Genomic DNA, 19,449 nt, shown 5'->3' with positions numbered 1-19,449 from the left:
AATCTACTGTTTTGGGCACACTGCAGGGCTTGGAATTGCATAAGTGCCATTTCACTTTTTGAATGTAAAATTTGCTGGTATAATTAGCAGTCGCCATGTCGCGTTTGGAGAGCCCCTGATGAGTCTGAACAGTGGAAACCCCCATTTTGGAAACTAGCACTAGAACTACCGCATGTTTCATAATACCTATAACTACCATTAGGGGTCATTTTGACCCCCATTCAAAAGTACTGACTCTCGAGTAAAAATAACTTTTTTGTTGCCAACAAATTAAAGAACATTTATTTTAACTTAGTAGGTACAGTGTTAAGATCAAGTACAGCACGCATTTTCCTTTTACATGGTCATAGCATGCGGTGTCCAACAGTTAACACAAACAGTACTTTCTTCCACTTTCCCAGTGCATTTTCCACAAACTGGTTTGTTACAGCTTCGGCAAGTTTTAGTTGTTTTGTTTTTGTTGCATCTTCCAACTTCACATTTTCGACGCTTGCGGATTTCTTGTCCTTTTGTTTGTGGTTCAGACATTGGGGATGATGGGCCACTTCTTCTGACTCATTTTCAGATAAATTCTGAAGACATTTCAAAATTTCATCACTTGTCAGACCCCTCTGCTTACTCATGCTTCAAATATACGTCGCAAAAAGGGACTTGTAAGATCGCAGAAGTAATAAAACGACACTGTACAAACATGCAGAGTTGTAGCTTCAACTGTAATGTTTGCTACTGAAGTGCAGACAGAAATCACTACAAGAGACATGGATCAAACATGTTCAGACAAGTTTAGACAAAACAAAATGCTGAATCATCCCTGATATGCAAAGATACAATTACACTCTACAACTAGGGAGAAGCACTGTGATTTTCTGTACTCTGTAATATTAGGTGACTTGCCTACTACTACTTTTATGTATGGGGTCAAATTGACCCCTTCAGTACTTATAGGTATGAATTGTAAAATCCGGGCCCCTGAAAAAGTTACCATTCACTTTTGTGTCCTAATATATACACTACTATGAATAAATAAAAGTCACAAAAAGTCAGAACTCATTTGTTAAAATTTTAGAAATTATAGGAAAAAGAAACAGCAAAAGGGTCAAAATGACCCCTCCGGTAGTTCTAGTGCTAGACCCCTAAGGGAACTTATCTAGTTGTGTATTGAGCACCTTGAACCCCTGAGGTGCTTCACAGAAATTTATAATATTAATCTGTGAAAATAAAAAAATCTAATTTTTCCCAGATAAATCTTTCTTAGCTCCAAATTTTGCATTTCATAAGGGTAACAGGAGAAATTGCTCCATACAATTTGCTGTGCAATTTATCCTGAATGCGAAGATACCCAATATGTGGAGAAAAACAACTGTTTTGGTGCACGGCAGGGCTTGAAAGGAAAGGAGCGCCATTTGACTTTTTGAATGTAAAATATGCTTGAATAATTAGCGGTTGCCATGTCGCATTTGGAGAGCCCCTGATGTGCCTAAACAGTGGAAACCCCCCATAAGTGACACCATTTTGGAAACTACACTCCCTGACAGAAGTGATGTCGCTTATCCATGTTATGTAAATAAAAGCTTATAACCTGACGTTAAATTCATCCATTAGTTGTATAAATTATTCTTTTGAAAGCTGGAACCCTCCGAAATGTGGTTTAGCCTAAGAAATAAATTGCCATCAATGCAGAAATATTGTTCATTTAATGGATGCAGAATGGTCAGATTTTGGCAAGACAAAAGTTTTGTTGCCCACAGAAAGTAATTTGATATTCAAACAAATAATTAACTTAAAATACAAATATATATTGCATAACATTGGTGAATAAAGTTGTGGTGGTATTAGAGTCATATTTAATATTTTGTGTGACTTCCATGAGCTTGAAGGACTGCATCCATGCGGTTCAACAATGATTCATACAATTTATTAATGAAGTCATTAAGAATAGCAAGTAATGCAGTCTTACATGCCTCCCAGAGTTCATCTAGATTCTTTGGGTTTGTCTTCCAAGTGTCCTCTTTCATCCTACCCCAAACATGCTCAATGATGTTCATGTCTGGTGACTGGGCTGGCCAGTCCTTGAACACCTTGATCTTTTTTCCTGGAGGAACTTTGTTGTAGAGATGGATGTATGAGATGGAGCATCATCTTGCTGCAGAATTTTACCCCTTTTATGATTTGGAATATAAGAGGTAGCTAATACTTCTTGATATTTTAGGCTATTGATATTGCCTTTCACCTTGCAAATGCTTCACACACCCCCATACTGAATGTAATCCCAGACCATGATCTTTCCACCACCAGATTTAACTGTTTTCTGGGTGTATTTTGCATCCATACAGGCTCCAGTAGGTCTCCTGCAGTATTTGCAGTGGCTGTGGTGTAATTCTACTGAAGATTCATCAGAGAAATCCACCTTCTGCCACTTTTCCAGCGTCCATCCGTTTAGTAGGCTGTGGGACTTTGCAAATGCCACACGTTTTTTTATTTGCCTTTTGTTTAGTACTGGCTTATGGGCACTGATTCGACCATGGAGGCCATTTCAAGACAGAATCCTACAAACTGTTCTAGTTGACACAAGGACTTGAGGTGACCAGGCCTGTTGGAGCTCTGCTGCAGTGGAAGAGCGGCTTGCTTTGGATTTTCTAACCAACAAACTTTCCTCCTGAGCAGTTGTCTTGCGGGGTCTGCCGGACCTGGGCTTGTCAAACACATCTCCAGTCTCTTCGAATCTTTTTTCAATTCTTTGTACTTGATACTGAGACAAATTAAAAGTGCCAGTCACCTCTGCAGTGGATCTGGTCTTCAGCCTCTTGATAATCCAGGCTTTGGTCGCAGGGTGGATTTTTGGCATGTTGTCAGAGCTCAAGTTGCAGCTCAAGTGAAGGTCTGGGGTGCTGGGTTTCTTTTTATACACACCCACTAATTAACTGATCATTCACTGAGCACAGGTGAGGATGTAAAGTAGGATTGGGTGCATTATATGACCAGGCGACAAAAGTTTTGTCTTGCCAAAATCTGACCATTCTGTGTCCATTAAATGATCAATATTTCTGCATTGATGGCAATCTATTTTCTTAACCTAAACCACATTTTGGAGGGTTTCAGCTTTCAAAAGAATAATTTATACAACCAATGGATGAATTTAACATCAGGTTATAAGCTTTTATTTACATAACATGGATAAGCGACATAACTTCTGTGAGGGAGTGTAGACCCCTTAGGGAACTTATCGAGTTGTGTAATGAGCACCTTGAACCCCTGAGGTGCTTTACAGAAGTTTATAATATTAAGCCGTAAAAATAAAAAAATCTATTTTTTCCCACAAAAATCTTTTTTAACTCTATATGTAGTCAAAAACGACTTTCGAGACAGTGCAAAGCTAAGAAGGAAAGAAATGAAATATTACAGTGCAGATTTTGCTGAACTTGTTTGAGGGTGCCATATTACATTGGCATAGCCACTGAAATGTCAGAACAGCAGAGTGATCCCATTTTACCAAACCTCTCAATGAATTCATCAAGGGGTACAATGATTAGATTGACACCACAGGTGTGTCACAGACTTTATACCATTGTGCAGTGAGAAAAAATAATTTGCACTTATACCACCAAGATTCTGTGTTAGCCCCAAGTTTCACATTTTCATACTAGGAAATGAGTAAAAATGGCACCAAAACTTTTCCCACAATTTCTGCTGTAGAAATATCCCATATGTGTGTAGGTAACAGCAGGTTCACAGGATGCAGTGACGAGACACGAGACTGAGTGTTGTTTTGGAAAGTAACGTTTATGAACTGGAGCCGCTAGGGCTATACTGAGCAACCAAAAAGGGGTAACACTGATTGTTCTCGCAGGGACTCAACAACAATAACAACACTTTTCTTTAACAAGAATGCGACTGACCCGGCAAGGCCGGATATTATGGGGCCACGAAACAGCCAACTACGGGTCCTTATTTACTAAAGTCAACTTAACCTTCCTGACGTCCCTCGGTGTCGCTGGTGTGGCTGCTTTGGTGTCGCTGATGTGGCTGCTTTGGTGTCGCTGATGTGGCTGCTTTGGTGTCGCAGCCGCTGGGCCCAGCTGTTGAGGAACTGTAGTAGTCTTCAGGCATCTCAGCACCCAGGAGAAGTTGGGGCACAACAGGCCCTAAGGAAGTCTTACGTTGCGGTAACCCCCTGTAGCCACAGCAGGGTCCCGTTTGCTAGCGAGTCCATGGGGACTCCAGTCCCCCCAAGCAGGGTAGTGACGTAGTCTGGAAGAGTGGCAGTTGGTAGGCCATGCACACGGACTGGGCCTGTGCAAAGAGTCTTTCCGTAGGTGAGGAGCAGGCCCCAACTGCCAACTGCAGCGGGGTAATGGCAGCTGTGGGCGGTGATGAACAGGCCGCAACCAAAGACGGAGGCGGGGCGGCAGCGGGCAGGCCGCAACCACAGACTGAAGTGGGGTGTCAACGGCCGCGGGAGACTCCGGGCAGGCCGCAACAGGGTTGGAGTGCAGTGGTTGAGGACAACCGTGGGCAGGTCGCGGGCCCAATTTGGAGAGGGGCGACAGTCTCTTTCCGGTAAGCTAAGTACTTCCTCTCTGAAGGCTGCTGTAGATCTCCACTCTGCTGCTGATCTCTCCTCTGGTCGCCGTCAGTCACTCTGGCTCTGTCACACCCCCACAGACTCTTTCTCTGTGTCTGGGGTACTACCATCTGACTTCCCGACACGCTCCCTGCCCCCTTTATACTCGCCCTATCCCTTGCTGACCTGTCATTTTCAGTAGCCCGCTCTCCTCCGTTGTCCCCCGGGTACCGTTTCTCTAGGAACCCAGATGGCGGTCCCCGTGGTTCCGGCCCAGACACTCTACGGGGGTCCTCCTCCCTACATGTGGATGTACAATACTGCATAGCTATACGGAGAGATTCTGGAGAGAAGCAGCACTATTTGCCTCCTGGAGCGAAGATTTTCCTAGACTAGTTTACAGATTCCATATAGAGCCCCTAAGTGTTAGAAAAGCAGAATCCCCCTTCAAGTGACCCCATTTTGGAAATTATAACCCTTTGGGAATTTATCTAGAGATGTAGTGACAATTTTGACTCCATGGGTGTTTTCCAGAAACAATCAGCAGTGGATGTTGCTGAGTGAAAATTGTATTATTGAAACAAATAGACAAAGCAGCAAATCACAATGAGGTGATTATTATGGGAGACTTCAACTACCCCGACATAGACTGGGAAACTGAAACCTGCGTATCTCAGAAAGGAAACCAATTTCTGTCAGTAACCAAGGATAATTATCTGTCACAACTTGTGCAGGGCCCAACTAGAGGGACAGCCCTTCTGGACTTAATTTTAAGCAACAGGCCAGATAGAATAACAGAAGTACGAGTCGATGGGCACCTAGGGAACAGTGACCACAATATAATACAATTCCACTTGTCCTTCTCTAAGGTGCCCTGGAAGGGGGTTAAGAAAACGTTGAATTTCAGGAAAGCAAAGTTTGATCAGCTTAGAGAGGACCTTTGCCGAATTGATAGGAGCACAGAAAATAAATAGGAAATATTTAAATCAGTTTTACACACCCACTGCGAGCTAGCCATACCGTACAGAAATAAAAGGGCTAGGAACAGGAGAACACCAATGTTGCTAAATAAAGATGTAAGAAGGGCAATAAATAACAAGAACAAGGCATTTAGGAAGCTAAAACAGGAAGGCAATGAAGAAGCATTAAAAAGTTATAGAGAAAAAAATAAAATGTGTGTAAAAAAACAAATACATTTAGCAAAAGTGGAAACTGAGAGACTCATTGCTAAGGAAAGTAAAACAAACCCCAAACTATTCTTTAATTATATAAACAGTAAAAAGATTAAAATTGATGGTGTCGGCCCTTTAAAGAACAATAAGGGTGAAATCATAGAGAGCGATGTGGGAAAAGCAAATGTTTTAAATACTTTTTTCTCAACAGTGTTCACACAGGAAAAGGATTTGCCAGGGGAAATGCATAGTGATAATGTAAACTCCCCATTAACTATTACCTGCCTAACCCAGGAAGAAGTGCAGAACCGACATAGTAAGATTAAAATTGACAAATCACCAGGCCCTGATGGCATTCACCCTCGGGTATTAAGGGAGTTCAGTAATGTGATAGACAGGCCTCTATTCCTTATATTTAAAGACTCTATAGAAACAGGGTCTCTTCCTTTTGATTGGCGGCAAGCAAATGTGGTACCAATATTCAAAAAGGGGTGTAAAAGGGAAACTATAGGCCAGTAAGCTTAACATCTGTTGTGGGTAAAATTCTTGAAGGGTTTCTAAGGGATACCATTATGGAATATCTCAATGTTAATAAATGTTTAACTCCATATCAACATTGATTTATGAAGGATCGCTCCTGTCAAACTAACCTGATCAGATTATATGAGGATGTAAGCTCTCAAATGGACCAAGGAGAATCATTGGATGTCATTTATCTCGACTTCTCTAAAGCATTTGACACTGTCCCACATAAAAGATTGGTAAGTAAGATGAGAAAGCTTGGGCTAGGGGAAAATGTGTGTAGATGGGTAGGTAGCTGGCTTAGTGATAGAAAACAAAGAGTGGTTATTAATGGTGCATACTCAGATTGGGCCAGGGTTACTAGTGGCGTACCACAGGGTTCTGTATTGGGCCGCCTACTATTTAATATATTTATTAATGATCTAGTGGATGGCTTACACAGTAAAATATCAGTATTTGCAGATGATACAAAACTATGTAAGGTAGTTAACACAAAGGAGGACAGTTTGCAACTACAGACAGATTTGAGTAAATTGGAGAATTGGGCTGAAAAATGGCAAATGAGGTTTAACACAGATAAGTGTAAGGTTATGCACATGGGAAGGAGAAACAGATGCTATAATTACTTACTAAATGGGAAACTGCTGGGGAAATCAGACATGGAAAAAGACTTTGGCATCTTAGTCAATAAGAAGCTAAATTGGAGAGCCCAGTGTCAGGCAGCTGCCACCAAAGCAAATAGGGTCATGGGATGCATTAGAAGAGGTCTGGGGACACGAGATGAAAACATAATTCTCCCTCTGTACAAATCACTCGTCAGACCACACTTGGAGTATTGTGTGCAATTTTTGACGCCAGTGCTCAAGAAAGACATTACTGAACTTGAAAGGGTTCAAAGGCGGGCTACTAAAATGATAAATGGAGTTGGTTCACTACAATACCCAGAAAGGTTATCAAAATTAGGTCTATTTACTCTAGAAAAGAGAAGACTTAGGGGAGACTTAATATATATGTACAAGTATATCAGAGGGCAATACAGAGATCTCTCCAATGAACTGTTTGTACCAAGGACTGTGACAAGAACAAGGGGGCATTCTCTTCGTTTGGAGGAAAGACAATTTCTGCACCAGCATAGAAGAGGGTTCTTCACGGTAAGAGCAGTGAGGCTCTGGAATTCTCTTCCTGAGGAAGTGGTGATGGCCAACTCACTGAATGAATTTAAGAAAGGAATGGATGCTTTTCTTGTGAGTAACAGTATAGAAGGTTGCGAATAACAGAATATTATAGGTAGATGGTTGAACTAGCTTAGGGGAAGGAATTTTTTTAACTATGTAGAAAATTGGCTTCTACTCTGTGGGTTTTTTGCCTTCCCCAGGATCAACATTGCAGAACACCTGCACTAAAAATAGGCTGAACTAGATGGACATAAAGTCTTCCTTCAGCCTTCAAAACTATGTTACTATGTAACTTCAGTTGTAGTGACCAGTACATTATGCCCAGCCTGTGTTTCTGGAGAAGCGCACCTGTATATTAGGCGGGATCTCATCACTACAGAAATGCCAAGCATGTGGGTGCTAAATGTTGTTTAGGCACACTGGGGCTCAGAAGAGAGGGGGGGCACTTGGATTTGGGAGCACAGAATTTGCTGAATTTCTTTTGTGGAGCGTGAAGACATTTAGCTTTTCCAGAGCCTTTGTGCTACCAGTAACGTGGAGGCCCCCTATATTTATGTTAACAGATGACGGACCTGAGTGGGGACTTGCTTCTTTGGTGGATTTAGTTGAAGCTTTTATTGGGAACATTTTACATAACGCTAGGGATCACATTTATCTGGCGCTCTACTCTCAGTACTTTGGGGTTTCCATCTAAATCTCCTAGTGACGTGACAGATGAAACTTCAAAGGGATCCATTCACTATAATGAGGCAGCAGATTTACTATAGATTACTTCTGGCCTCTGTTCAGCGGAGTCCTTTTCAGAATTGCACAAAACTGTGGCCAAATGCACTTGCATGCAATCCTAAAAAGACGGACACCACTGGATCACTTGTCAGATGACGTCCACAGTGCCTCCATCTACCTTATTATGGGGATCTTCCGCCAAGGGTTCGGTCTGATTCACTTATTTCAGAGACATACACAGAAACCCCTGAGTAAGCGCTCAACTGAGAGTGCAGGATAAATGTGAGCCAAGCATTACTGCGATCTTTAGGATGCATAAAGAAAAAATCAACAGCAGGTGAAGAATTGGTTTTATTTATTTTTTACACCGATCCTTGTGCAGTATACTGTAAGTGATTAGCCGACTTTATTCTTCGAGTTGATGCGATACCAGATTTATATCGGGTTTTTATGTTTGGCAGCTGTCACACACTAAAAGATGCTTTTCATTGTAAAAACTAGTTTTTGCATCACCATATTTTGAGAGCTATATTTCATATTTTGGCTGACAGTCATGTTATGGCTTGTTTTTTGCGGGACGAGCTGACATTTTTATTGGTGCCATTTTCGGTCACTTGACATTTTTTAATCGCTTTCTATTCAGATTTTTGGGAGACATAATAAAAAAAGCAGCAATTCAGGAATTGCTTTCTGTTTTTATTTTTTATACCATTCCGAGTGTGGTAAAATTGATAAGGCAACTTTATTCTTCGGGTCAGAGCGATTACAGAGTTACCTCATATACATCTTTTTTATGTTTTGCACCGATCGTGGGCATTGTTGTGGGGTGTCAGCTGTCACCTACAGCTGACACCCACACCCGATCTCCGCGTCGCTTAGCATGAGGCCGCGCAATCAGTGTGCCATACTAGTTCTGCTGTTTGAGGGAACGCACCTCCTGCAGAGCAGTTTTAGTACGCGCATGTCGGGAAGGGGTTAAATCACATTGGTATTAACTTGCCTTCTCACTCTGTGTGTGTATGACACTTTTACCTTCTTGGATACTTGGCTCATGGTTATGGAAGCATCATCCATTTTCAAATAAGGTGGAGCAGAGTCATAACGTTATTAATAGATTTCTATAAAAATAACAATACCTGAATATACAGCACTACTGTGATCAAAGCAGTATTGGTTATAAGATGTTCTGAAAAAGCTCTAAAATATGTAATCACCACGCTACAACCTACAGGTGGTACTAATGGTGTACACCTATTATAGTAAGCCTAGGAAAAACAATCAAGAGATGCTCAGAGCAAGTGAATTAAGCTGGAGGCAATAGCTTCTGGTAGCACTTACTTCCGCTATCGGCTTGCGTAGTATCTCACAGTATTCCAAGGCTGGGGCTCGCTCCTGTGCAGAGAGACTAGAGTCTAGGGAGCGTCCTACCGTAGTTGCGGCTCTCACGGGTGCACAAAGATGCAGGCTGGCGACGGTCTCCGGTCGGAAGCGCCGCCTAAGCAGTGGCGAGGTTAGCGTGGGGCGGGGTGGGGAGTGACGTCACGAGAACTGAATGACGTGTGCGTTGAGGGGTCTAACGACCAACGCATTTTGAAGGCCGCGAGCCTGCTTCATTAGGGTTACGGTCCGTTCACCTAACCCATTCTTATATACCCGCACAATCCTCATTCATCGCTGCCTACTAGCGATGATACAGTATACCCGGATTGGATAGTGTGTGGGTCCTCTATACTGTACATAGAGTTCTGGGCATTATGAAAAATGGGATCTGGGATGGGGATAGAAGTGAGGCTTTTAAAGTAAATTAGGTTGTTATATAGCCTGCAATGGTATCAGATATATTTGTAATTATGAATGGATTAAAAAATAAACATGTCTCTTGATGAGCAAGCAACCTTTGTATGGTAATTATTTGTATTAAGATAGACTTAACAATAAATTTGAAGAACCTCCTGATATGTATTGTACACTTATAAGATGAGAGAGGGAGGGATACCGAGGAAAAGGGATAGAGGAGAAGGGTTTATATCAGGAGTGGGGAAAGCGTATGTAAGACGAAATACTTTATTAGTAACATTTAAAATTATAGGTATATCTTTGTTCGCAAACATGGCATGGATAAAAACTAGTCTAAAAAAGGGGTATTAATAAAATAATTGTCAATAAAATTAGTGTTAGTAAAAAAGGTGAGGAATTTTTATTAAAATATCCATAATAAAATTATCAATATATATAAAAAATGGTAGTACCCTAAAATAATTTCTAGACGGTGGAGTACATACAGTATATAAAGGAAAATAACCTAAAATAAAATTAAAAACCTTACAAGCATATAGCCTGTCATGACAGGAGTAACATATATGGGCTTGGAATTAACTTAGCATATAAAGTTTTTATTCCTGATAAGAAATAAAAATGTGGATATTGCAAACGTTATTGGTCACACACTTAGAAAGCATGTAGTTCGATTTCATGATTTAAACCTTTAGATTCTAGGCTCTCTAGTATTAAAATCCATCTGAATTCAATCCTTGACGTTTGTTGTAAAAAGTCACCCCCCTAGAATTTTGACGGACAAGTTGGATGCCACAAAAAATAACCCCCTGACATGACCGATTGTGTATATCCAAAAAGTGTCGTGAAAGAGGGTACACCTTGAAACCCTTACTGATGTTGTCCAGATGTTCCTTCACTTTGTTTGCTGTCTTTTTGGTCTGCCTACATAAATTTTGTCACGGGGCACTTTAACATGTAAATAACCCCTGTAGACTGGCATGAAATGGCGGTCTTAAAACTAATCTCCTTTGTTTTGTTGGAATCAGTGAAGGTGGTTTTAAGTTCCTTTATAAAAGATGTACGTGTACAGCAAGAGCATCTGCCACATGGTGTAAAGCCCAATGTAGTATGTAGAAATTGTTTTGAAGGTTGTACTTTTTTGGGGATGACTGGTTTTGTTGTGGGAGCTGAAAGATGGCCTTGATTTTGCGCTTTACTATACACAAATCTTGGGTGGGATGGTAGTAAGTACCCTATATTTTTATCTCCCTGAATGTAAGGCCAAAGTTTACAAATTATTTTAGTAAACCTCCTATAACTAGAGTTGAGCGAAACGGGTCGAAAAAATTCAAAAGTCGCTGACTTTCGCCAAAGTCGGGTTTCATGAAACGAAATCCGACCTTAGCGTGAGGTCGGCCACGAGGTCGGAGACCATCGCGCCAAAGTCGTGTTTCAAAAGATGCTTTAGCGCCCTTTTTCAGCCAATCAGGAAGAACGGACACTGTGGGCAACGTGATGACATAGGCAGCGGTCACCAACATCTTTGAGAAGGGCATGCAAGTGATTGGCTTGCTTTGTGTGGCGTCACAGGGGGTATAAAAGGGCGTGCACGCCAACCGCCATGTTACTTATGCTGATCTCAGAATAGGGAGAGCTGCTGCTGCTGCTGATTCTGTAGGGAGAGTGTTAGGAAGGCCAAAAGAAAAAAAAAACGCTTCTGCTGATAGCGCTTTTCACTGTAGTTAGTGTGCAGTGAAAGGTGAAGATTTTTGCTTTTGTGCAGCAGCGCTGGTGGTGATTAGGCTGCCTTTTAAGGCTACCTGCATTGCTGTGTGTACACTGGTGTTCATACTGCTTTTTTAAAAGCAATCCAAATTTTATTGTTTTGTCCTGGTGAGGTACTGAGCGTTCATTTTTTCACACACTGTACACCGGTGTACGCTCCTCACACAGTACCGTGTACCGGCTGTTATCACGGCAAAATTGAAGCTATCTGTGTGTGACTCTGTAAGGAAAAGCCGAGGAGTTTGTCCGTTCTTACAGACCTACACCTTAGAGTTTTGTCCGTTTTTCAAACAGTTTCGTATATCTGCTGTTTGATTACATTCAAAACTAGAGAGAGACAGCGTGTGTCAGTCCGTATACAAAAACACGGAGCTTGACAATCTGTGTGTGACTCTGTAAGGAAAAGCCGAGGAGTTTGTCCGTTCTTACAGACCTACACCTTAGAGTTTTGTCTGTTTTTCAAACAGTTACGTATATCTGCTGTTTGATTACATTCAAAACTAGAGAGAGACTGTGTGTGTCAGTCCGTATACAAAAACACGGAGCTTGACAATCTGTGTGACTCTGTAAGGAAAAGTCGAGGAGTTTGTCCATTCTTACAGACCTACACCTTAGAGTTTTGTCCATTTTTCAAACAGTTTCGTATGTCTGCAGTTTGATTACTTTCAAAACTAGAGAGAGACAGCGTGTGTCAGTCCATATACAAAAACACGGAGCTTGACAATCTGTGTGTGACTCTGTAAGGAAAAGCCGAGGAGTTTGTCCGTTCTTACAGACCTACACCTTAGAGTTTTGTCCATTTTTCAAACAGTTTCGTATATTTGCTGTTTGATTACATTCAAAACTAGAGAGAGCGTGTCAGTCCGTATACAAAAACACAGAGCGTAACAATTTTACATACACACACCGCACAGCGTTGTACGTGTACGCTCCTCACACAGTACCGTGTACCGGCTGTTATCACGGCCAAATTGAAGCTGTGTGTGACTCTAAGGAAAAGCCGAGGAGTTTGTCCGTTCTGACAGACCTACATTCTAGGGAGATTCCAATTCTGCCCAATTCTATATACACCTTGTAGTTTGTCATACACTAGGCAATTTCTGCCTGTTACATTGCGGTGTAATATAAACAGGACCTGACAGAATACAACTGTGTCCTGAAGTCTGTAGAGAGATTCCATTTCTCCCCAGTCCTCTATACACCTCTTTTACACCATCCAGAATCAGCCTGTTACTTTGAGGTGTAAAATACACAGGGCCTGACAGAATACAACTGTGTCCTGAAGTCTGTAGAGAGATTCCATTTCTCCCCAGCCCTCTATACACCTCTTTTACACCATCCAGAATCAGCCTGTTACTTTGAGGTGTAATATACACAGGGACTGACAGAATACAAATGTGTCCTGAAGTCTGTAGAGAGATTCCATTTCTCCCCAGTCCTCTATACACCTCTTTTACACCATCCAGAATCAGCCTGATACTTTGAGGTGTAAAATACACAGGGCCTGACAGAATCCAACTGTGTCCTGAAGTCTGTAGAGAGATTCCATTTCTCCCCAGTCCTCTATAAACCTTTTTTACACCATCCAGAATCAGCCTGTTACTTTGAGGTGTAAAATACACAGGGCCTGACAGAATCCAACTGTGTCCTGAAGTCTGTAGAGAGATTCCATTTCTCCCCAGTCCTCTATAAACCTTTTTTACACCATCCAGAATCAGCCTGTTACTTTGAGGTGTAATATATACAGGGCCTGACAGAATACAACTGTGTCCTAAAGTCTGTAGAGAGATTCAAATACTCCCCACTACTATATACACCTTGTATCTTGTTTTACAGTACCATATAGTTGGTGGCATTTTGGGTACATTTTCCCCAAAAATGAGGAAGTGTGGTGGAAGAGTCCGTGGAAGTGGGCGGGGGTTGGCAGCTGGTAATGATGGTGTTGGTGGTGGACCTGCTGGTAGTGGCAAAAGCAAAATAGCACCAAATGCAGGAGGTGTGGAGCCTGCATCATCGTCTGGCTACACAAGACCTCAAAGGCTCCCTTTTCTGGGAGTAGGTAAACCGCTTTTAAAGCCGGAGCTTCAGGAACAAGTTTTGGCTTACATTGCTGACTCAGCCTCCAGCTCTATCGCCTCCTCTTCTGAAGTTTTAAAGAATAAAAGCACTGAGTCGTCATTGGAGGCTCATGGTCATGAACCACACCTTTCCTTGTGTCCTTCACCCCAACCAAAATTGAAGGATGCGGCAGGCCACACTACAGATTACTCCATGGAGCTGTTTTCACATACCATGCCTGGGTTATCAAGTCAAATCGTGAATTACCCAGGCCAAGATGAATCTGACATGGAGTGCACTGATGCACAGCCACTGCTAGATTTATCTGCTGGAACATTCACTCAGAGCACTACATTGTCCTTGCAGTGTACTGAGCCAGAATCTGACCCTGATGAAACTCAGGTGCCCCCTCCCGCATACTATACCACCATACACGGTGACACAGAGGAAGGTGCACATGACATTGAAGAGGAGGTGATGAATGACCCAGTTGTTGACCCTGATTGGCATCCATTGGAGGAAGAGGGTGCCACTGCCAATAGCTCAGAAGAGGAGGAGGAGCATCCGCAGCAGGCATCGACATCGCAACAGCTGTTATCTGGCAGGTCCGGAGCAGTCCAAAAACGGGTTACAAAAACCAAAAGAGTTGGAGGACAGCTTGGCCAGATGGTCAAAATAGCACAGCGTGCAAGGCCTCAAAATGTCTTCCATAGTAGGAAGAGTGCAGTGTGGCACTTTTTTGAACAAAATCCTAATGATCAGGTTATCTGTAAGAAGTGCGCAAAGACCTTTAGCCGAGGGAAAAATCTGAGAAATTTGAATACCAGTTGCATGCTTAGACATTTAACCACCATGCACTTGCAAGCGTGGACGGACTACCAAACCTCACGTACCACATGTGCACCTGCTCCCAAAGAAGGTAGTCAGCAACGCTACATTGTTTCCCCCACTGTAAGACCACCGGTTAGCACACCACCAGCAGCAAATGTTGAAGTGTCGTTGCAAGGCCAAAGCAGTCAGGGAATCACAATGTTATATCAACGAAAGACTGAATCTAGGCCATCAGAAAGAACACCAACTCCACCACCATCATCAACTCTCTCTCAGTCCGCCATGTCCACCGCTAGTTCCACCATTTGCAGCTCTCAAGTTCAGCTCACCCTACCAGAGGCTATGAGTAGGACAAGAAAGTACTCATCCTCTCATCCGTGTACACTGGGTTTGAACACCCACATTGCCAAACTAATCTCGTTAGAGATGATGCCCTATCGCTTGGTTGAAAGCGTAGCTTTCCGCGAACTCATAGCCTATGCAGTACCACGCTATGACCTACCCAGTCGCTACTTCTTTTCTCGCAAAGCCATCCCAGCCCTCCACCTTCATGTGAAAGACTGCATTGTCCATGCACTCAAGCAATCAGTGAGTGGAAAGGTGCACCTCACAACTGATGCATGGTCCAGTAGGCATGGCCAGGGCCATTACGTGTCCATCACTGCGCACTGGGTAAATGTGGTGAATGCAGGGTCCACAGGGGACAGCAGTGGTGGGACAGTGCTGCCTAGCCCACGGTATAGGAAACAGTTGGCTGTAGGAGTTCGACCCTCCTCCTCCTCCTGAAGCGAAAGCTCGTCCACAGAGCACAGTCGCACGAGCACTCCATCCGCAGCTGCCAGTGTTGCACGCAAGGTGTCCCCCTATCGATCAGCTAGTGGAAAGCATCAGCAGGCTGTGTTGAAGATGATGTGTTTGGGCGACAGACACACCGCGGAGGTACTGGCCGACTACTTTCAGCGACAAACTGAGTCATGGCTGGGCAGTCTACATCTTGAGGCAGGCAAGGTAGTTAGTGATAACCGCCGGAATTTTGTGGCAGCCATAGCCCTTTCAAAACTCACACACATACCATGCCTAGCTCTCACCTTGAACCTGGTGGTGCAGTGCTTCCTCAATAATTATCTGGAGTTAACAGGCCTGCTCCATAATGATCGAAGACTGTGCTCGTACATCCGCCGGTCGCCGGTACACTCCAGTCGTATGCAGAATCTGCAGCGATTGCTCCACCTTCCCAAGCACCGCCTAATTATCGACGTTGCAACAAGGTGGAACTCCACCCTGCACATGGTTGAGCGGCTGTGCGAACAGAGGCAGGCCGTAATGCATTTGTGGGAGGATACACAGGCAGGCACTTTGAGGGCAGACATGGAGTTGACAGGTGTGCAGTGGTCGAAGCTGAAAGATCTCTGTAAAGTCCTTCAGTGTTTTGAGGAATGCACACGGCTGGTAAGTGCAGACGATGCCTTCATAAGCATGAGCATCCCACTTATGCGTCTGCTCATGCAAACTTTGACGCACATTAAGGAGCAGGCATCTGCAGCCGAGGAGGAAGAGGAGGAGGGAAGCCTTGATGACAGTCAGCCATTGTCTGGTCAGGGAAGTCTCGTGGATGAGGTCGAGGAAGAAGAGGAGGAGGAGGAGGATGATTATTTTGGGGAGGAGGATGCTTCTCAGGGGGCAAGAAAAAATGTTGGCGTGGCAAGGTCAGGTACAGGGTTTGTGCGTGACTTGAGGGATGTGGATTTGCCAGAAAGTGCTCCTCCACGCAGCACTCGCAGTGCATCATTGACAACGGGAACATTGGCCCACATGTCAGATTATGCCTTGCAGATCCTAAAAAGGGACCCCCGCATTGCCAAAATGATGAACGATGATGACTACTGGTTGGCCAGCATCCTGGATCCACGCTATAAAGGCAAATTCCAAAACATAATGCCACAGGAGAACCTTGACCTAATATTGGCTAACAAACAAGCAACTCTGGTAAACCGGTTGGTTGAGGCATTCCCAGCATACAGCAGCGGTGATGGTTCTCACACGAGCCGTAGGGGCCGGGGGCAGCTTGGAAGAGGTGTTCGTGGTGAACACAGCAGAAGTGGCGGTGGAGACAGGGGTTTCATGACCATGTTGTGAACTGATTTTTCAAGTCCCGCTCACATGACTGGCAATATTGCATCGATTGAAAGTGACAGGAGACAGCAGTTGTCAACTATGGTTACAAACTACTTCTCATCCCATATCGATGTTCTCCCTCACAGGTCATTCCCATTTGACTATTGGGCCGCTAAACTGGACACCTGGCCAGAATTGGCACAATATGCTTTACAGGAGCTTGCATGCCCAGCTGCAAGTGTGCTATCAGAAAGAGTCTTCAGTGCAGCTGGATCAATCCTGACAGAAAAAAGGACCCGTCTGTCGACCCAAAATGTGGATGATCTAACCTTCATTAAAATGAACCATGCATGGGTTTCCAAGGATTTTGTCCCACCTTACCCTGATGACACATAGGATGCCAGAAAAATGGCTTGCTTTTGTTCTCCTCTTCCTCGGACTTGACCAATTTCGCCTTTAGCAGCAGCTGAATGTCCCACATCAACATATGCCATTTTGTAAACCTCCCTAACTGGGCTGCCTCCCCCCCATGGCCGGAGTCACCACCTAGCGCACCCAACTGTGCGAGTGCCGTTGCCCTGGACAGGTGGGTAGGCCGACTCTTGGGCGCAGGCACTGGCACAGGGTCCCTCATAGTGCAATCATGAGTCTCTGAAGGTGGGGGTGCACACCCACCATCAAACACACCGCCGTACTATGAGGTGCCCAGTGCCAGTACCGAAGCCCACGAGTGTGCCCCCCTTGCTTGGGCAGGGCCACAGCATTTGCAATGTTTACCTCTCCCTGCTCCTCAGCTGTGTAGTCTGGGCTGTCAAATCCTTCACTGGGACTGCCACTACAAATTTGTTGAACTGATAGATGATGGTTAAGACGTAGCTATGCCCTGTCCCGCTGGCCGGGCTCTTGCTTCAGATGATCAATGGCTTCCATTTCTTATGGACATTGACTCACAGTGACATGCAGTGGTGGTTTATCATCAGCTTTCACAGTTTTCCTGCTTACAGACGTGTGACATTCCGGTGCACATTTTTAAATGTGCCCTCTCATGCCAATCCCATAGACTCGCCTACGGCCTGTGGCTTCTGTCTTTTGCACTCCAAAGTTACATGACAGATCATGATAGGCAGTGAGCACCATGTTTACATCTCTCCCTGTGATAAAAATTTGATGGAGATGAGTAACGCTGATGGGATCAACAGTACTGCGATACAGCAACACTTTCTTCACAAAGAAATGTTTTCGCTGTCTCCACACACAAATTAATTGAGGGTCAGCATCGCCTCTGAGAATTGTGACAGACGTTTTTCCCGCGATACTTAATTCCTAGATTTCTGCAATCACTAGACTTTATGTCAGTAATTGTATGCATCTCATTTCTTATTGCGGAGAGGCTGGACTGACTTACTGAGACAGAAATATATATGAATATTTAAAAATACCACCAAAAGTGTATACTGGTGTACGCTTCAAATACATTTCCTTTTTTCTACTTTTTAGATTGTTGTCTCATCCATACTGAGAACACAGAGATTTTAAATGTTTAAACTATGCTATATATACCTGCAATCCTGTGATAATGTACCCTTTCTCATCTTTGTACTATCTGGTCAAATCCATACTGGGCCTGAGACCGTTTGAGCCTGCCTCCTGATCAATAGACATAGGTTTTTAATGTGTAAACTATGCTATACATACCTGTAATCCGGTGAGACGCTACCCTTTATCACCTTTGTCCAATCACGTCTAATCCATACTGGGCCTGAGACCGTCTGGAGCCTGCCTCCTGATCTATAGTCATAGGTTTTTAATGTTTAAACTATGCTATATATACCTGCTATCCAGTGATAATGTACCCTTTTTCAACTTTGTACAATCTGGTCAAATCCATACTGGGCCTGAGACCGCCTGAGCCTGCCTCCTGATCTATAGACATAGGTTTTTAATGTGTAAACTATGCTATACATACCTGTAATCCGGTGATACGTTACCCTTTTTCACCTTTGTCCAATCATGTCTAATCCATACTGGGCCTGAGACCGTCTGGAGCCTGCCTCCTGATCTATAGACATAGGTTTTTAATGTGTAAACTATGCTATACATACCTGTAATCCGGTGATACGTTACCCTTTCTCACCTTTGTCCAATCACGTCTTATCCATACTGGGCCTGAGACCATCTGAGCCTGCCTCCTGATCTATAGACATAAGTTTTTAATGTTTAAACTATGCTATATATACCTGGTATCCAGTGATAATGTACCCTTTCTCAACTTTGTACAATCTGGTCAAATCCATACTGGGCCTGAGATCTATAGACATAGGTTTTCAATGTTTAAATTATGCTACATGAACGGCTGCCGAGCTGTTAAGCAAGCTACAGCACCTGTGGTTTGGACACGTAATTTTTTCATTTTTTCAGGAATGCCGGTTAGGCCTAATTCCATAATTGCGGTTGACCTGCACTTACTGGGAAATCATCGTTCGCAGGGAATAATCGGAATCCCAGATCCCCATCACTAACGGTGTTCAGCGGGTTATCAGCACCTGTAAGCGACAAAAGCTTTCAGTGTAGCGCGCATTCAGCCCCGGACATGTAAGGGCATGATAGACCTGTTATTGCTCGATCTCACGTGCCAGAGCCTCGTGTATCCCTCTAGTAAGCTTGACGCGTACCGCGGGGGCATGCTGGAGTCTCGGTCGTTAATGGAATAAAGCAGAGAAATCGCTAG

Source organism: Dendrobates tinctorius, unplaced genomic scaffold (genome assembly GCF_039654945.1).
Source record: "Dendrobates tinctorius isolate UK_male_01 unplaced genomic scaffold, ASM3965494v1 ptg000004l, whole genome shotgun sequence".
Classification (NCBI taxonomy): domain Eukaryota; kingdom Metazoa; phylum Chordata; class Amphibia; order Anura; family Dendrobatidae; genus Dendrobates; species Dendrobates tinctorius.
This window is presented reverse-complemented; position numbering follows the sequence as displayed.